The following is an 18,852-nucleotide window of genomic DNA, read 5'->3' as shown; positions in this document are numbered from 1 at the left end:
AGTCCCCAATGGTGTCTCCTTTGTTCTTCATACCCAAGAAGGAAGGGGACCTTCGTACTTGCACAGACTATTGTGCCTTAAACCAGATCAAAGTTAAGAACCAGTACCTTTCCACTCATTCCTGTGTTAATGGATCAAGTTAAGGATGAAAAATGTTCACTAAACTAGACCTTCGAGGAGCCTACAACTTAGTAAGAATCAAGGAAGGAGATGAATGGAAAACTACCTTCCGCACAAAATACGGTTTATACGAATATCAAGTCATGCCCTTTGGCCTCTGCAACACCCCGTAGCTTTCCAGAACTTTATGAATGATGTTTCATGTGAATTACTCGATGTTTGTACCGTAGTGTATCTAGATGATATCCTAATTTATTCAAGCTCGGTTCAAGAACACATAACCCATGTAAGAGCAGTACTTATGAAATTACGGCAACACAAAATTATTTGTCAAGCTAGAGAAATGTTCCTTTCATGTGACTTCAGTCGAGTTTCTTGGATTCATCCTGCCACCAATGGGAATTCAAATGGATAACCGAAAGGCTGACGCCATCCTGAATTGGCCTTCCACTACGTCAGTTAAAGGAGTCCAAAGTTTTTTAGGATTTGCAAACGTCTACAGACACTTCGTAGCAGGATTTTCCCAACTAGTCCATTCAATAACTTAGTTAATGCAAAAACACAAGACATTCTCCTGGACCAAGGAAGCTGAAGAGGCTTTTCAGACCTTTAAAGAAAAATGTACCACTGCTCCCATTTTGAGACACCCACAACCTGAACTACCATTTATCGTAGAAACAGATGCGTCCAGTGCGGCAATGGGAGTTGTATTATCCCAGAAAGATACTAAAACTGGACAACTGCATCCAGTGGCCTTTTGGTCAAAGACATTTTCAACCGCAGAATTGAACTACAGCATTACAGATAAGGAATTGCTAGCCATAAAGAACGCTTTTAAAGAATGGAGACACCATCAGTTAGGGGCACGGCATACTGTCAGTTTTCACAGACAACCGAAATCTGCACTATTTACGCAACGCAAAGGCTCAATCATTTCGACAACTCCGTTGGTCATTGTTCTTCGTAGAATACGTTTTCATTATCACTTGCCGCCCAGGACTACGTTATGGTAAAGCGGATGCCTTGTCACGGATTGGAGAGAAAGAAGAAATCCAAAGTACCTCAGACCCTGTAAATATAATTCCTGAAGAAAAGGTGCTGGAAGTCACAGGATCGTCAGAAGAAGTCTTAAAGACACACATTCTCCTTAGCATGACCACTTCAGAGTTAGAGGCCCGGAAATCCAGAGGACCTAAGTTTGATGTTCAAGAAGGTTTACCATTATTTCCAGAGTCGGCTCTACCTACTGAATCAGGAGCTACAAAAGAAAGTTATGGCAGATTACCATGGAGCCGTATTGGAAGGCCACCCTGGAATTGCCAAGACCACGGCCAAAATCCAAAGACACTTCTGGTGGCCAATATGGCGCAAGGACATCATAGAATTCATTCAAACTTGTGGCATTTGTGCTCAAAACAAAAGCTCCAAACAGAGACCCGCAGAACTACTGCAACCATTACCTGTCCCACCAGCACCATGGCACACCATATCGATGGTCTTTATTGCTGAATTGTCCCCTTGTTTGGGCTTTAATACGATCCTTGTAGGTGTGGACTTGTTTTCCAAAATGGCGCATTTCATTGCCTTAAGGGGCTTCTCACTTCGTCAGTCCTAGCAAAGGTGTTCTTGGAACAAATAGTATGTCTCCATGGATTTCCATCTGCAGTGATCTCTGATAGAGGGAGTCAATATGTCTCCCAATTCTGGAGGACATTTTGTGAGTTGGCTAAAGTCGAAGTACGTTTACTACAAGTCACCACCCACAAACTGACGGCTAAACAGAAAGAACCAAAGAACCAATTAGACTCTAGAACAATACCTGCAATTTCTTCTCCACTCTTGGGTGGATGTCCTTTGAATAGCTGAGCATGTGTATAATAACTCTGAACACCCTTCCACAGGTTACTCTTCTTTCTACATACTTGATGGTTCACATCCTCAGACCTCTACCTTTGACCCATTAGAAGCCTTAGAGATGCCTGCAGTACAGAACCTTCACGAGAATATTACCCAAGTACAGAAAGAGGTCCTAAAACATTTGGCCACAGCAAAGGAAAGCCAAAAGAAATTTGCAGATAACCATCGAAGAGACTGTCAAGAGTATAAAGTGGAAGACACAGTTTAGTTGTCTTCTAAACATATTGCACTTAAAGGCCCATGTAAATTCCAGCCTATATTTCTGGGCCCATTGTCAGAAATTATTCTACCTTCTAGATTGGAAAGAGTTTGGTCCACAGGACAGAACTTGGGAACCCAGCTCACACATTCATGCCCCCAAATTACTCTGAAAGTTCCATCAGAATCACCCTACTAAGCCAGGACCAGAGGGTCTATCTTTGGGAGGGAAATTGGGGGGGGACAACTAACGGTCCAGTCCAGGCATTGACCCCACATAGGGAGTAAGTTCTCTTACATGTGGCATACCCGGATTCAACAATGGTAAGATCCTTGCCAAAGGGAAACATGACATTGTGTCATGATCCCAGGCAATGAGCACAGCTTACATTCAGGCATCAGGTAAGCCAGGAACATTACCTCAGTCAGTGGGTCAAAAGTGGGTCAAATGCCTGGCATACATGGCATTTGCACCACTCCCAGCATCCGTTTCCATAGACTTTCATAGTGTTAACATTGGCCTTATACTCCAAACATGGCTGCCTCAAGATCCATTCATATCTTGCAGCACGTTGCATTAATATTGCAGAGGGAGCTACTTAAGCCCGCCTCTGCTGAATCGCTCGCTTCGTGTCTTCTCCGCTGACAGCGGGTAACGCTACCGACACTTTCTCCTCACAGAACCTGTCAAAGAAGAGAAATATAAGACATTCGTTTTACAGAAAAAGACAACAGAATCCTAGAGCTTACATAAAATACCTACTGAACCGTAGTTTTCCTCGAAGCAGTATCCTCAGTCAGCAGTGGTCGTTATTAAAGCAGCGGCTCCTGTCAGAAGTTTCTCTCACAGTCGCATCATCCGACGCAGTTTTCATTTGAAGCCGCAGCATCTTCAGTCAGAAGTTTCTTCCGCAGCCTCCGCACCTTCCGAAAGGATTTTCCTCAGCTTCCCGAATATTTGCAGATAAAACAGAGGTATTTAATTATCTAACAAACTGAAAAGAAAAATATAAAAGAAAGTTAAATAAGCTTACGTACCTAAAGTACTGCAAGTTTCTCACTGAACAGTTGTTTCTGCGCTCTTTCTGAAGACAGCAGTTACTCTGTATAGTTGAACCTACGTTGTTTAACGTTTCCTCATCCTGAGTAAACTCGTAGTCATCCGCAGCCATAAACCTTTCTGAATTCTGACAACCTGCAAAAGAAAAGTTAATTATTAGAAAGAGAGATCTCTCCAACATAGGAATATTACAAGATATATAAGAATACAGCATTTTCCCCAAGATACTTTATCCAAAGAGGTTTTCTGGAAAAGTAAAGGCATTTGCAAGGCAAACAAGTATTGAGTCCTCAACATTCCAAGATTCCATGGTATTACATCTCTACGCGCCCCTGTAGAAACCAGAATGGAGAGCTACACAAATAATAAACACAGGTGAGGGGGAGAATTATGAGATGTTATAGCCATTCTATTGTTGTTATCGTTTTTACAGAAAAGGAATCCAAAAAGTGCCCAAGTACAGGTTCACAGGTTGAGAAGGCATAACGCTCCCGCGGAGTCCAGGTAAGCGTTACACATTGTTGAGAATCACATTGGTGCTTGCGGACAGATAATATCTAAATGTACTAATTTCCATGAATAAAGAACCGTTGTTGGTATAGCACAAGAGACCTGCAGCAGGAGTGCAAAGGAGAATTTCATGAAAGCAGTTTTTCATTGAAGCGGAGTAGGGTAGAAGAGACCTTTGAGGACCAGTAAACCCCATCTGGGAATGATGCCCAATACAGGATCTGGGACCATAGAAGTGGGAAACCAGTCTAAGATCACTTCATACACCTCACTCAGTTAAAGGGAACAAGGGCAACAGGGAACCCAGAGGCTAAATTGTGAGGCAAGTGAGCACAGATACAGCAATCAGAAAATCCTAAATGCAGGCATACTGCCAGGTTGCATGGGGTGGTTTTCGCTGTCAACACAAGGGTGTGAGTTAAGGGCCTGGGATTCATGGCAGGTAGCATAGAAAGTAACAATGGTGGGGGTGAAACTCAGGATAAGGAATGGTACACACGCATGATCATGACGTAACAATAACACAGAGGTAATCAAGTCTTGAAAAGTTCAAAAAGTAGAAGGCAAACCGAAGTCAAAGTTCAAAAGTTATTTTTACACACAGGCCAGTTCAGTAAAGGAAGTCAACAGGAGTCAAACAGTTGTCAGTTTAGTTCAGGAAAACGGCTGTAAGTGTCACCAGGAACGCCAAAGGTGTGTATTGTTATAGACACTCCTACATCCTTAGCAGGATAAGCAAGCTGTTTACTATAAGGAACATCCCATCTTCTGTAGTGTAGCAAGATAGACAGAACCATTCTGGGCAGGGTATCGCACTGCAACATTCCCAACAGATTTCTCCTTGTCAACTGGAGGAGGCATTTAGGCAGGGAACCAAAAAAATGGAAAACACTCAATGGCCTCACTCCATTCTACTTGCTTCTGGAGTAGCCCTGGTGAGGACAAAGGTTATATCTCCCTTGAGTGAAGGAGATCAGGTTTAACAAAGCCATAGCAGTAGGCTGAGGGCCTTCCGGCAGGCTGCAATGGGCTTCTAGTCTGACAGAGGCTCCAGACCCTGATGAGATTCCAAGGCTTGCTGAAGCAGAATAAACAGCAACTCCTGAAGTATTGCCACAACGTTGAAGATTTCCATCAACCGGGGGCGGTTCCAGTTCAGGACTTGGTCATACAAAAATAGTGGAAGTGGTGGAATTGGCAGCCATCCCTGTTCGGGCATGGATGAAAGTGAGACGGCCCTGGCTGTCTCTGTTCCAGAGGCAGTGGTTACAGGAGGTTGGGCTCCCTGGGAGACAGCAGGCAGTGTTTACTCTGTGTCACCATGATACAATCCTTTTCACACAATAGAAGGCAGCTGGTTGTCATGGGAAACAGCCTTTCTGACCCTTGTAAGGTCCCTTTTGCTGTTCCACAAGGGTCTATATTATCCCCTTTATTATTTAACTTGTATATCGAGCCATTTGAATACTGGCCTTAAAACATGGGTGTTTGGGGGGAAATGCACCGTTATGCCCACAATGCTCAATTGTATCTGAAAATTAGTGCGGAAAATGATTTATGGACATTACGGGAGTGTTTAGCTGACATTGAGACCTGGATGTGTCTTATTTATTTTTTATTAAATGCGTCTAGACCTGAATTTCCTTTTGTTTTCACTCCGTCCCGAACAGTGGATTTCTTATGTAATTGGTTTAAAAATTCACACGTTTGGTTCACCAACTAATTTGGCATGCTTTACTAAATCGTTAGGTTTATTATTATTATTTTTTTTGTATTTGTAAAGCGCCTAAACCCGAGGGCATCAGGGCACTGTTGCAAAAACCAGTTACACGCAGAGAACGAACTTACAGTAATGCATTACAATCAAAACTGAAGTACAATCATTCTCTTACCACTGCCAGCATGAGAGGTCCAGGGTGTTGTAAGATTGATAGTAGATATTTTAGGTGAAAAGGCAGGTTTTTAGGGCCTTTCAGAAGGACCAACAGGATTCCTCTTCTCTTAGATCAAGAGGGAGTTCCAAAGGTTTGCTGTCACCGTTGGGAAGCTAGAGCCACCTCCTCTGGCTCTTATGAATTTCGGTGGTGCTAGGCAGTGAGCATGGACTGACCTTACTGGTCTGGTGGCATTCGTTCTCACAATGCTTTGCAACAGGCATTCCGGGGCAGTATTAGAGAGACATTTTTGGATGATGAAGAGCATTTTGAACATGATCCTTTTGCGAATTGAAAGCCAGCGGGCCTCCCTTCTTGCTGACGAAATGTGGTCTCGTTTCGAGATGTTGAGTGCTTAGCGTAAAGCATTGTTTTGAATTATCTGCAGTTTGTTAATGTTGTCTTTAGAGGTCCCAGCAAAAAGGGCAGTAATTGATACTTGCATCGGTGACCACTCGGTGATGGTAAGGCTGGTGGGTGTGAGGAATTGTCTGGCAGTTGGTGGTAGATCTCTTTCTTCGGCTGGAGCCTACCTCTGGAACAGCCTCCCTGCCTCTCTGAAACTCGAGAAGAACCATCTCTTGTTCCGGAAGCACCTCAAGACCTTCCTCTTTGCTTCTGCCTTCTCTCTTCGTCTCCCCTACTAATTTCATGTCTGATACTGCACTGGTCACCTGGCTACCATGTGAGTTTGGCGCCCAGGTCCCACCCACCCAGTTGCACACCCATAATGCCTCCCAGCAACCCTTGCACTTGGGTCTGTATCTGTAACCCTACAGTCCCCCTACCTATACTTTTGGAAACATGGTGTCTGAACTTACCCTTGCACCTAGAACCTGCTGGCCTCACTTCTTGTTATTGTTTTGATCCTATATACAGCACTGACCCTTCCCTTTTCCCTTGGCACTCCCCCCCCGGACTTGCGCAATCTCAATATCACTTGACCTAGTAAGAACGTTGTCTATGTCCTCCCTCTGTTCCCCCTTCCTTTCCTCGTCGTGCCTTGAAACACTTGTGTATAGGCACGTTACAAATGCCCTATCATAACGATGCAGCATCAGTGGATGGGTCAAATTCAGTTGGGACAGAGCCTGTGTTCCCTTTACTTACACCACCTAGAATACTCCTCTGTTCTTCGATTGCCCCAATACATTTTACTATGTCAAAAGGGGATTTATTTTATTTATATAGCGCTTATACACAGGTGAAGTGCTTCAAAGCACTTCAAGGTGGTTAGGTAACAAGGGAATACAGTAATCATTCTTAGGCCTTGAAGATTCTGATTGATCTAAACAGAAAAAAGGAGCATGCTAGGCCTGACGACATTTCTCCTAGTGCAAGTGCTTTCTCCTAGTGCAAGTGCAAATGGAATGTATTTAGCTGTGAGTTAGCCATCCCCTCTCAGGAACTATGAACAAACCAGACTGAAATATGTCTTTCCCTTATAGTGTCTTGCATGAACTGGTGCTGTTACAGAGGTCCATTATTCAGAATCGCAATGACAATTCGAATTCAGAGATATCTTTCAGGTTTGTTTATCTGCATGCACAACCGAGCTATTAAAATGTGAATTTACTAATTGATACAATTAAATATGTACTTTTTATATGCATGCTATTCGGGCACTTTGCAGAATTCAAATGTATTTTAATCAGGCAAAGGGTTCAACAACTGGAGCTTGTGGTGTATTTCACTAATTTGTCACCTAAATACATTTCTTTTCCAAGGCTGCACCGTACATGTTTTATTGGAGTTTTGAAATTAACAGATTATATGTGCATTTCAATGGGGTGCTTTGATAGCTCAGCTGGGTCAAGGTCCAACGTTTTGTGTGAACATCTGTTCCTCTTATGTGGCCATTACTGGCATCCACTAATGTCATTCTAGTGAGGCATCCACTAAACTTTAAAAAAATGAAATTTCTGACTTGGGAATATAACTGGCTTATTTTCCCTGTATTTTCCATACTGCACCTATTCATCTCTGTTAATAGTTTACTCACCGGCAAATGATGGTCCATTTTACAGAAAGCAGAAGATGATCCCTGCATTCCTCATCCTCGGAGATGAGCCCTGGATAAACACACACCTTGGGTTTAATCAGAGTCTGACTAAGCTGACCCTTTCAAATTTACATGTAAATAGGGAAATGTGCTTTGTGTGTAATTCCTACTGCTGACAATTTAATATAGTGTAGGGAAATTGTGCTCAGTCCTTGCTACCTTGCAATGTACTGTATCTAATGAATCAGGACTGCTTACAATTTCTTACTAGAGGTGTGGGTTCACCTCTACCAACCTGTGACCTTGCACAAATATATCCAGAACATCAGACCCAACAATGAGCTCAGCACAGGAGTGTTCATATCTAGAACCCAACTTTCTCTCTTCCCTTAATATAGTGTAGGCCATACAAAATGTAGTTTCCCAATCAACATAATTCCTGCTAGATGTGACATTAAGTTACACAATATTTCCTAAATATTGTATTACTACTTCGCAATGGTAAAAAAGTCATTTAAAATGTACCTTGTTTAATAAAATACATTACATTTTTGTCAATTAGTACAGAGCCCTGCATTGGCTTGTGTTTTGGGGTGCTCTTTCTTGTAGCCCCATTGACTGGTGATATGTATATTTGTTTGTATTATGACTTGCACTATTATAATGTGATGTACCAATGTATACTTGAATGGTTTTATTATGGAGAATGTTCACTTCAACTTTTACTACTCCAGAATTTGTAGCTGTACATTTTCTTCAGTAAATTATTTTAATATTGGAAATTCCTGTGAGCAGCAATCTGCCAAACACTGGAAAAATGTTAAAATTGTTATCAATTGTAAGACTTTGCCATCAACATGAAGGCAAAACAGAGCAAATTATTCCCCTTCTGTAATGTTCTTTCTGATGGATTAGTGCGTCTTCCTTACAGATTCGTCATCATACAAATATCCTCCTGGTGTAAGTTAGGCTTTGAAAATTCTCTCAGCCACTGAGTGAGGCAGTGCAGCTCCATCAGTGTTTTTTGTGCCCATGACTCCAGATGTAATATCAAGTGGTATGGGTGGGGCCATGTACACCCCATGATCATGACCTCAGTTCAGCACATTTTTCCATACAATCAGAGTATGAGGAACCACATAACTGCCACAGGTTTTGAGCATTCCATAATCAGGAATAGGTTGGAGGGCAATGATTTATCTGTGGGAGGAAGGCACAATCGATCGCAAAGAATGTTACCAAAGTTAAGTAATTTGTTCTCCTAACGGATTCCTTAATACCACAGATTGCTCATCTTAGACTTGCAAAGTATTGCAGGAGCCAGAGGAGAAAGGATAATAATGAACCATAACCTTCACCAGGAAACACCAGAGTTCTGCACAACCAAAGCAGGCATCCTTATCAGATAAGTAATCCAGGTAATAATGCTTGGCAAACATGTGCAATGATGCGGAAGTATCTGCCTGAAAGAGGTCAACAAAAGGGATAACCCTCTGAAAAGCAGTGGCATCCACTAGGAACTTGTAGAGTGATATCCAAGACCTGCATGCACTTCCTTGTTGGCCATATCATAGCATTCAGAAATGCAGATAAAGAGCCTACTGGACAGGGTCTACTTGATAACAGCCCTACCAGGAACATTACGGTAAGGAGGAGCAAATGCAAATTTACAGACCTCTCTTCATTTGGGTGACTATTGTGAAAAATCAAAACAGAAGAGTCTATTATTCACTTAAAAGGGCTTCTTACTGAATCACTATATGACCTGTTTAACATTTAAAATTCTGGACATTATGTTCTGATAATGCTCTTTGCTTTTATGCAAATTGCTAGGCTTGGATCCTATGAAGCGATACTGTGTTGAGCAACCTGGCCTTGGCCCTGTCCCATCCTTCCCACAGCCCCGTCCTCCAAAGAGGTGATCCTTCCCGCAATACATTTTTTCCATTTCCGGCACTGTTTAAGATTCCAAGTAGAGTATAATTTAGTCCAGCGGGGGACCATATATTTTAAAAGGATCATATTTTCAGTCTTCCATTACAAAATCATGTCACAGGTGGGAGGATGCTGACTGCGGGCGAGCTGCAACTTTTCCCATTTCTACATGAGCATAGGTGTCAGATGGGCACAACTAGGAAGTTGCTGTGTGTCTGAGAAATAGAGCTCAGCCTCAGAGGTTGTAATGCCCCATTTATATTGTAAGTTTTGCCAACTGATCTGCAGTTGCTTACTACCCCCAAGCAATCTGAACCATCGGTGATCAGACCGTGTCAAAGGACGATTTGCCCGGCCAGACTGATATTTTGAAAAGGGTATAAGAGCATGCAAGATGCAGGTTTTGATAACTTTTACTGGACTAATTGAAAATACTATGAAAAGATTGAAACAAAATTCGCTTTTAAAGTCTTTTTTGTCAGATGCTGCAGAGTGAAATCATATAACAATTTGAGAACTATTCCCAATACTCTTCAAAAAAGACTAATGGGTAGTTAGGAACAATTGGATAACTGATCTCTTCCCGTACTCACACGTATTTAAAGCCTCTGCTTGCTCACAGTCAAGTGAAACACTATGTTGATTAGTAATGTTAGTAAGTGAAAAATTATCTGATTTGGTCTTATTGATTTCTAATCCAGCATAGTGAACACATTTTCGGATCTCTTAACGTGATCGGAAGATTATCATTGCGACTTCTGAAATAAAATAAAACGTCATGAGCATGTATTGGAATGCTCTACGCCCTCCCTGAGCTAACCCTTTATCACAATGCAGTGTTCCAATTAGAACTGCTCCCGGCTCTATCGCAATAGCAAAAAGGAAGAGTGAAAGTTGACACCCTTACCTTGTGCCCCGAGATCTTGAATGTGACTCTATGAAATTAGAACGTATGCATTCGCTGCCTGCTGGAGTGGAATACAACATTGAAATTCTCCCCACTCCCATGTTTTTCCAAAACACGAAATTAATGCATACATGTTACATCAGATGCTTAAAAGGCCTTTGTTTCTGTCTCATCTAAGGCATGTATATCTGGATTGGTTTGGGATAAAATACTGAAGAGGAGCCGCAAATTAAGCCGGATTGATCTGGAGGACAGCAAGTTCATGGTATTAATTTGGTTTGAAATGGGCTTTTAAATAATCCCTGTATCTACATTAATTATTGATGGTGGTCTAGGTGAGCAGAAAAGGGACGATTCTTTGCCAGGTTTAGAAATAGTGATATCTCTCCCTCTGGCATAGATGGTGGCAGCTGACCTATCTACAATACAGTTAAAGTTTCAGGCTCTAGCAAAGAACCAAGTTCCTTTTAAGGCAGACTGGCAGGGAGCCTTGCCAGACAGTAGCCCCACAACAGCGTGTCTAAGCAGCCTCCTGTGAGATTCAGGTTTGTGTCCTATTTTTGCATTTAATGGACTGAGTGGGATTTATGAAAGACAATCTTTTATTTTCAGCTTCAGATAGTATGTCTTGATTAGCATAAAGTGTTGAACAGTAACGCATACATACATTGTTTTCATCTAATTATTGAGTGAGCTCTCCCTGTTCATCTTGTACAGATAAAACTGTGTTAACTCGTCTATTCAGGATAGGCCTTGCCAGAGCCCTCTCCTAGACTTTTCATTCTCCCCATATATCCTGGTTATAACAGGTTTGCATATGAATTTAACCTCTCTGTGAGCTGCATCCTGAAAGCGGCCTGTGAGAAACCTGAAGGTGTCTCCCTAGCTAGCCCTTGGTTATCTGTCATCCAGGTGGCCAGGACACGGCCATCGCTATTGGATTCAGTTCCTGGGGGTGGACCAGTAAGGGAGGATCAATCACCTGGATGGGGGGTCCTCGGGGATTTGGAGTGGGACACCGACGGGTGAGACGCGATACCCCCTTCTTTCAACACCATTTCCCCATCCTACCATGTATGACATTCAAAACCAATGCCCCCCTCCTTCCCAACACAAATACGTTCGCACAACACACCAGAGAACGGACTAACACCAGAGCCGTTTACCTGACATGTCCCAATACAAGGGTCAAGCAAAGTTAGGCAATTGATCAGAATCACACACACACCTGACGCGGTTGCCAGTCAATTCGTCGAAAAAAATTGGTCGACCAGACAAATGGTCGAAGCAAATTGGTCGAAAACCATTTCGTCGAAATTTTTTTTTTTCTATTTTAACCCTTTATTTATTTATTTTTTTGGGGGGGTCCCCCCCAACCCCCCTTTTTTGCCTTAAAAAAACTTTTTTTGCCTAAACGAACACCCAAAAAAATATATATCATTTAAAAAAAAAATTCGACGAAATGGTTTTCGACGAAATTGCGTCGACCAAATGTCATTCGACCAATTTGAGGTCGACGAATTGACTGGACACCACCTGACGCACCTTTCCCTTCACCACAGGGTTAAAAAGAGGAGCAATAGAGCACAGTACAAGCAAGGCAGACCACACAACGAGACAGCTATCCAGGTCCGGCAGTTCAAGAGCAGGAGAAAGGCAGCAAATATGGAGAGGCTAACGAGGAGAGATACAACCTTGCCCTTTTCGACAAAACCCAGCGAACCTTCCGATGAGAGAAATGAAAGACCAAGGACAATAGCCCAACTATGCTACAGCAGATGTCAATGGTACACTGAGCTGCAGAAGGGGGCAGGCACCACGTGGGTGCTGCTCTGAGAAACTGTGGTCGATCTCCATCTGAGTAAAACCACAGAAACCAGAAGGCCATAGAAGAGCCGCCAAGATAGGTAAAGTGGTCATACAGGAGGTTAAGCAAAATCCCCGTACAGTCAAAAGCCTTGGATCTACAAACTATAAAGAAAGCAAGGGAAGTGAATCCTGCAAACATTGAAAGTGAGTGTAAAGGTGAAGTTGGCAAGTGCGAACCCGACCGAGGGATGCTAACAAGATGGAGGGCAAGTCTAAAGTCCCAAGAAACTGTGTGTTGACAAGTGTGTACCCGCCCGAGGGATGTCCACTGGAACTGTTTAAAAAGACCCTAAGATCTGTGAGCGTAGGAAAAGCCATAGTGAACCCAGAGAAGGGAGCCTGAAAGTAAAGAGGGGTCAGCATCTAAAAGAGGGGGAAAGAGGGGTGAAAAATCCTCACTCAAAGTAAAACCAGGAAATTAACTTTCATTTTGTTGAAGGAACTTCTGTTTGTTATTAGAAGGCAAGAGACTTTCAAGAAAACGAGACTTGGCCATCATGGCTCCTGATAAACTGGAACGGGACTGTTGACTTGTGCTGGGGAAGGCTCGAGTGTATACTGTGCTCCAAGATCTCATCTTACCCCAGGCTCAAAACATAGGGAAGGGAGATCCAAGCTACCGCATCCTGACATATTATTTAGGTACACTTCTTTCTTTCCTTGAAAACCATCCCACAACCTTTTTGTATTAGTTGTAAGGTTTGGCAATAGGTTTCTTAATGTAAACCTGCATTTCATGTGGGTTACCGTGTGTAAATGGGCTCTGGTCTCACTTTTTTTGGAAGGGCTCTCTCTCTTTTCGTAGTGATGTCCAGAGCGACAAGTCCAAGGTGACTTGGTATGCTCTGCCAGCAGGGAGAGAGGGCGTGTGGCTGAGGTGATTCCACCTCCATTCCTGTCATTAGTTCCACGCATGTTAGAACTGGTGGGCAGGGCCGAGCAAGGTAAAGGGTGCCCTGGTGTGGTGTGAAGGAGAGAAGCTACGGGGAATCAGAGAGGACAGTCAGGCTCTCTGTGTTTGAATGTGGTGTGCTAGTGTCCGGAGCCGATGGAGATAGTCGGCCAGTGTTTTCCACATTGCTGGTGCTACTCTGTTAAGACAGAGCAGTGTCGCTCTCGCACATTGCAGTGTGCGTCTGGCTTCGATGTAGGAGTGGGAAAGTGAGAGGGAGGAACGGCATTCCTAAACTGCATTGCGTTACGTTCTCTCATGTGTTTCATAGACAGGCTTGGTCAAGTGTACAAGTCCTGTCAGTGTGAGAAGAGCGACTTGATTGGGTTCTTCAGTCCCTCATGACGTGTTGCGGAAGAGATTTACCCCGCCCAGTGAAACGGGCTTCTGCATGGGGTAGTCGTGTTGGTGGAGGGACATAGGGTATATTGTTATTAAATAAAAATGAATTATAAGAGAAACAAAGAAACTAAAACAATCCAGGGGAAAGTGAGGGTCACAGACCCATTCCCATGTTTTCCACACAGGGTTTCCCCAGAGGCCGGAAAGAACTGGGAGATTTGGTTGTTTTGATCACTATGCAGTTGTTTTACTTTCCCCTTTCAAGTGAAAGATTGTTGCAAATGTTCTCGGAGAATGGGTAGCAGCTAATCCACACGGTCACCTTGGCCCCCTGAAACCACCACACCTTATGCATGTGGTGATTTGCCGCCTGGAGAGGCAGTGGATTTTTCTCTCGGGGCAACGAGTGAACGGTGACATTGACTTTTTCGTCTGGTATCAGTATTCATAGGCAGATTCAGTGGGAGATTGTATGCCTCAGCGGTGGGCAATATACCCTGCACTGTGTATGGAATTGTGGTGTAGAATTTCCTGTGTTTTAGTCGTATTGTGCCTGTGGAAGTTTTTGTGTTAAGTGGTGTGTCAAGTGGTAGTCTGCAGCTACCAGGTGCTTAGGAGTATGGGGTGAGCTCAGAGTAAACCAAGTGCAAACAAAAGCAGAGGCCAGTACTCTGACAAATACTGGACTAAGAATATTTAGTTATTTATTTACCAAAAATGAACTGACTTGCTTACTGGTGGCCCAATTGATGATATTTGTCATGACCCTTGCCCCTGGCCCTCGTGGCAAGTCAGCCTTCCAGTTAGGGCCAGGTCAAAGGCCTTAAAACCTCATGCAAGATTCTCTTGGATCAGTCCTGGCGCCTTTGGTGCCAGGCTCATAACCATCATGAAGACCAACATTTGAGTGGGACTATTTACTTGGGACTATTTAACTTGGAGGGGTTCAGCCAACATGGAGGCACACACATAGCTCAGTTACAAGGAACTGAGCTATGCGGTCTAGTCTTTTGGGTATGGCAGGCCTGGGACTATTTTACCTGGACTACTTTACCTGAGACTATTTAAACCGCACCCAAACAGCAGAACATGCTTTGCGTTATTCTGCTGTGGGCAGCGCAACGCTCACCGTGTCCAGTTCTTTGATGCCAGCTTACCTGAAACCAAGGACCTGCAGAGAGAGAAAGAACACTACGAAACTTACCTGGAACAGTATCCTGTCTTCAATGCATCGCTGACTTCAGTTCCACTCACCTGAAGGTACAAACTCCATCATCCGGCACCGCATGCATCCTGGAATACCATAGCCTGGAAAGAGGAGAAAGAAAGACAGCATTAGTAAGCGTTTACTCACATTTCCTCCCGAATGAAGAAAGCCACACAGTTCTTACCTGGGTAGTCATCTCCTGGTCAGTATCATTGCTCGAACATTACGGCGCTCGGCGAGGAACATCGCAACCTGCAAGGAGAAAAGACACAGGTTAGCAATATAAAAGGCGAAACAGCGCCGCGCATCGCGCATTACTCACCGGACAGCATCGTGCAGAACGCGCTTTCGCCTACCGGCCCATGCTCATCTTCAAACTGCATGACAACACCAAAATACCTTTCCATACCTAAAAGGAAAGAAGCAAGGCATTATTATTCGAAGTAAGAGGAACATAAGAACTGCATACAAAGACTGTAAAGCAGCAAACCTATGGAGTCGCAGCAGGCCTGAATTCCCACACGGGGACTTGCACCAGTGAAGTAACTTGGTTGCTGCTCGCCCCCCACATCGAGGAGTAGGACGGAGAATCCACCTTTTACAATATTAAGGTGAGGAGAAGGCCCAAGGGGGAGGAAGGAGTTGAGGCCAAGGGAGGTGGGAAAACATAAAGACAATCTGGTATTGAATCCAGCTCTCCTATAGTGCAGACCCATCTTTAACCAGAGGCCTTACAGAAGAGACCGGGAGAGGGTTTGATAGTGCAAATCATCCAACCAGGGCTGGGTGGCGTTCCCGTGGATACCAGTTGCGCGTAACATATTTTATTATTTATTTACCAAATATGAACTGCCTTGCTTACAGGTGGCCTAATTGATATTTAATTATTTATGTACCAAATATGAAGTGACTTGCTCACTGGTGACGTCTATGTTATGTAATTATTTCATACCAGATATCTAGTTTTACAATTTCTGTCTTATAAAGAAGGCTGTCAAGCTGGTCAAATGAGATAAGTTTGTGACTGTTTCTTTAGCCATGGTGCACACTAATTACTGTTAGCCACCAGGGCTGACCAGCCAATAGGAGAGGGCCAACCCTTCCACCGAGGATACTGCCCACTCAGAGGTCTGCCATAGGCCCTCATATGAGGGTCCACCCATCACCCCCTGGGTTTTCATTCACACATGTGTGTGGTAAGGAGCAAGTATCCCATGCTCAGGCCTCCTACAGGTTGCTGCTCACCCCTTATTTGAGAAACATTAGGGAGAAACACCTTCCATTAGTAAAGGCCCTTTTTATTTGACATGATGCTACAAGGATTTGCTTATCTTCTTTTGATGGTCGACGCTTGCTCCCATCTTATATTAGGCGTTTTTCCAACCTGCATACAGTTTAATAAACACCCTTGAACTGTGATCATTTGTATCCGTCTTTACTGTTGCCAACCTGAATTCCTTACAGGCCTAAGAATGTTTTAACTTCATGCACTTTTCCCTAATGGCAATGGTATTCCTGGCAGTAGGTCAGTCAAAACACTTATGTGTCCTTTTCGGTCCGAACTATCCATGAAACAACATGTCTCGATTATACACTCCTCCTGTGGATCCCTTGCACACTCCACCAAGGGACTCCTACCCTGACAATGAATGTGGCGTACAATAAAGTGCTTTTTATTTTTAATAAACCACAGGTTCCTTTACCTGTTTGAGTAGGCCTCCAACCCGTCTCGCACCCTATCTCCACAAACACCCCATGTCACAATGGACCAGGAATCAGGCCGGTGTGTTTCAATAAGATATTTATTAATTTATTATTTAATGAACAAGGACAATCAAACAATTTTACAGCCAATAATGTTGTGGTACACAATTGCACTACTATCTACAAAACTATTAGGTTAAGATAACTTGATCCAATTCTTACAATCTTTAATGGCAACACAGAAAAAGAGCAATTTTAAAAAGAGATAACACCAACGGTTTAGCACTCCCCCCTGCAACACTCACCCCCAAACATTAGCTTACTTGATTCCTTTGAATGGAAATCAGTGGCAAGGAGTAGGGATAGAGAGAGAAAATCGGATTTGGAGTAAAGCCCACCACCCCAAGATGGGAGGTTTTTTTGGAGCAAAACAGTAGAATGGGATTTTGATTATTACTCACACGGCTAGAGGACAGAAGGAAAGGAAATTTGTGTTGCCTACACTTGAGAAGATAGGGATGCTTAGAGATTACTATTCAGCGCACCAGGGCAACAATAGAAATAAAGTAGTAAAATCGGGTTTGGAAGGAAGCAAATGCAAAAGGAAAGCTGTAATGGCAAATGGGAATACGTTTTACACAGGATGTACAATGACAGGCAGCTCAGGGAAGATGTTTTGCTTTGATTAGGAGAATCAGTTTTCAAGGACAGAGGCACATAACAGATAGACTTGTAGGCAAAGGGGATTGCTCTCAATGGGACTACGATTTGGGTTTTAATAGGACAGATGCAAATAGGAATTTGTGGGGTAATGCACACATTACACGGACACATTCGGTTTTCAGTTATAAGGAGACTAATTCTTTTGAGGCAACACTTTAATGACTATAATTGGTGGCATGAATGAGATTTGTGATGGCATCTTTGATGTCATAGGTGTTAGTCCTTGCAGTGCACACTGGCGGCACGAGTTATGGTTGCTAAGCTTACCATAACTTGCGAATTACGGGGGTTTTTGGTTTTACCTGTACCCATAACGTCCCTGTAACAACGTTTGTCCATTGAATTGCATAGGTTTTTGCTAGTGCAACTTAACCATAACGTCCATTTAACAATGTTTATTGCCAGTAAATTTCATGGGATTTTAGCAGGGTATGCATAGTTTGTAAAGAAGAACTCTCCAACATAGTGAAACTGCTGGCAGTATGCTAACACAGACAGCAGTGTCTGGTTGTGCACACTGGGTGGCATTCAGCCTGCTCAGGAAGGCACCTGCTCTCTTACATAGTGGTGTCAATCATCAAATGCAAAAATATATGAAAACAGCAGCATGGCAAAAAATGGCAAGACAAAATGGAGTAGGTGTTGGAAATGTGTACGTACAAGGCAATCAGGAGAAAGACATTGAGAGGACACAATAAGGGAATGCATCAACAACAGAATTAACATCTCCCTTCACCAATCGTACCGCACTGCTACTGTACATGGGAACAAAGAAGAAAGGGGCAGAGTAACAACTGGCAAGAGCTTACAGCAAATCGTTGGTACAATGTAGTAAAGAAGCAGAACAGTCTCTAATGATAGGTGTTGCAGTATGCAATAGTACAAATGTGTGACATGTGTTTTTGAAACGCGGCAATGCCATGCACCTTCGAGTTGCAGGAAAGAACTGTCCCTCATAACACAATGACTTTGTACAGTAACCCCATTGGTATGCACTGTAGTGTAAAGCATACATTATGTACTATATATTCCTACATGTACAGCAAGCACATTCTGTTTGCCGTAAGAAAACATATTGGAAAGGAAAGCAAAGGAAAGCAATGCAGTAGAAGCCGCAATTCTTGCACAACACCATTTGCGCATAGCAAAGGAAAGAAAGTGTGCAAATAGCAAAAAGAAGAGGCTGGAATGCAAAGTAAAATAAATGGGGAACAATTGTGCCCCCTTACAAGGTGCATAACTGAAAAGTGAACAGGTGAAATCAACTACCCCTTTCTAAATCCGCTCAATTAGAGGCCAACAGGTATGGCGCTTACTCTATCTCAAACCACTTAAAATAGAAAGCATGGCTTCACTAATTTTTTGCATCTCACATATTTTATTCATGAAGCAATACAGAAATAGTTAAGAACAATAGTTTGCCTTCATAAGTTTAGCACTGTAATTTAATTTCATATAAGCACTTAGTGCAA

The sequence above is a fragment of the Ambystoma mexicanum genome, chromosome 4p, assembly GCF_040938575.1.
Source record: "Ambystoma mexicanum isolate Mex_15411 chromosome 4p, UKY_AmexF1_1, whole genome shotgun sequence".
Taxonomy (NCBI): Eukaryota; Metazoa; Chordata; class Amphibia; order Caudata; family Ambystomatidae; genus Ambystoma; species Ambystoma mexicanum.
This window is presented reverse-complemented; position numbering follows the sequence as displayed.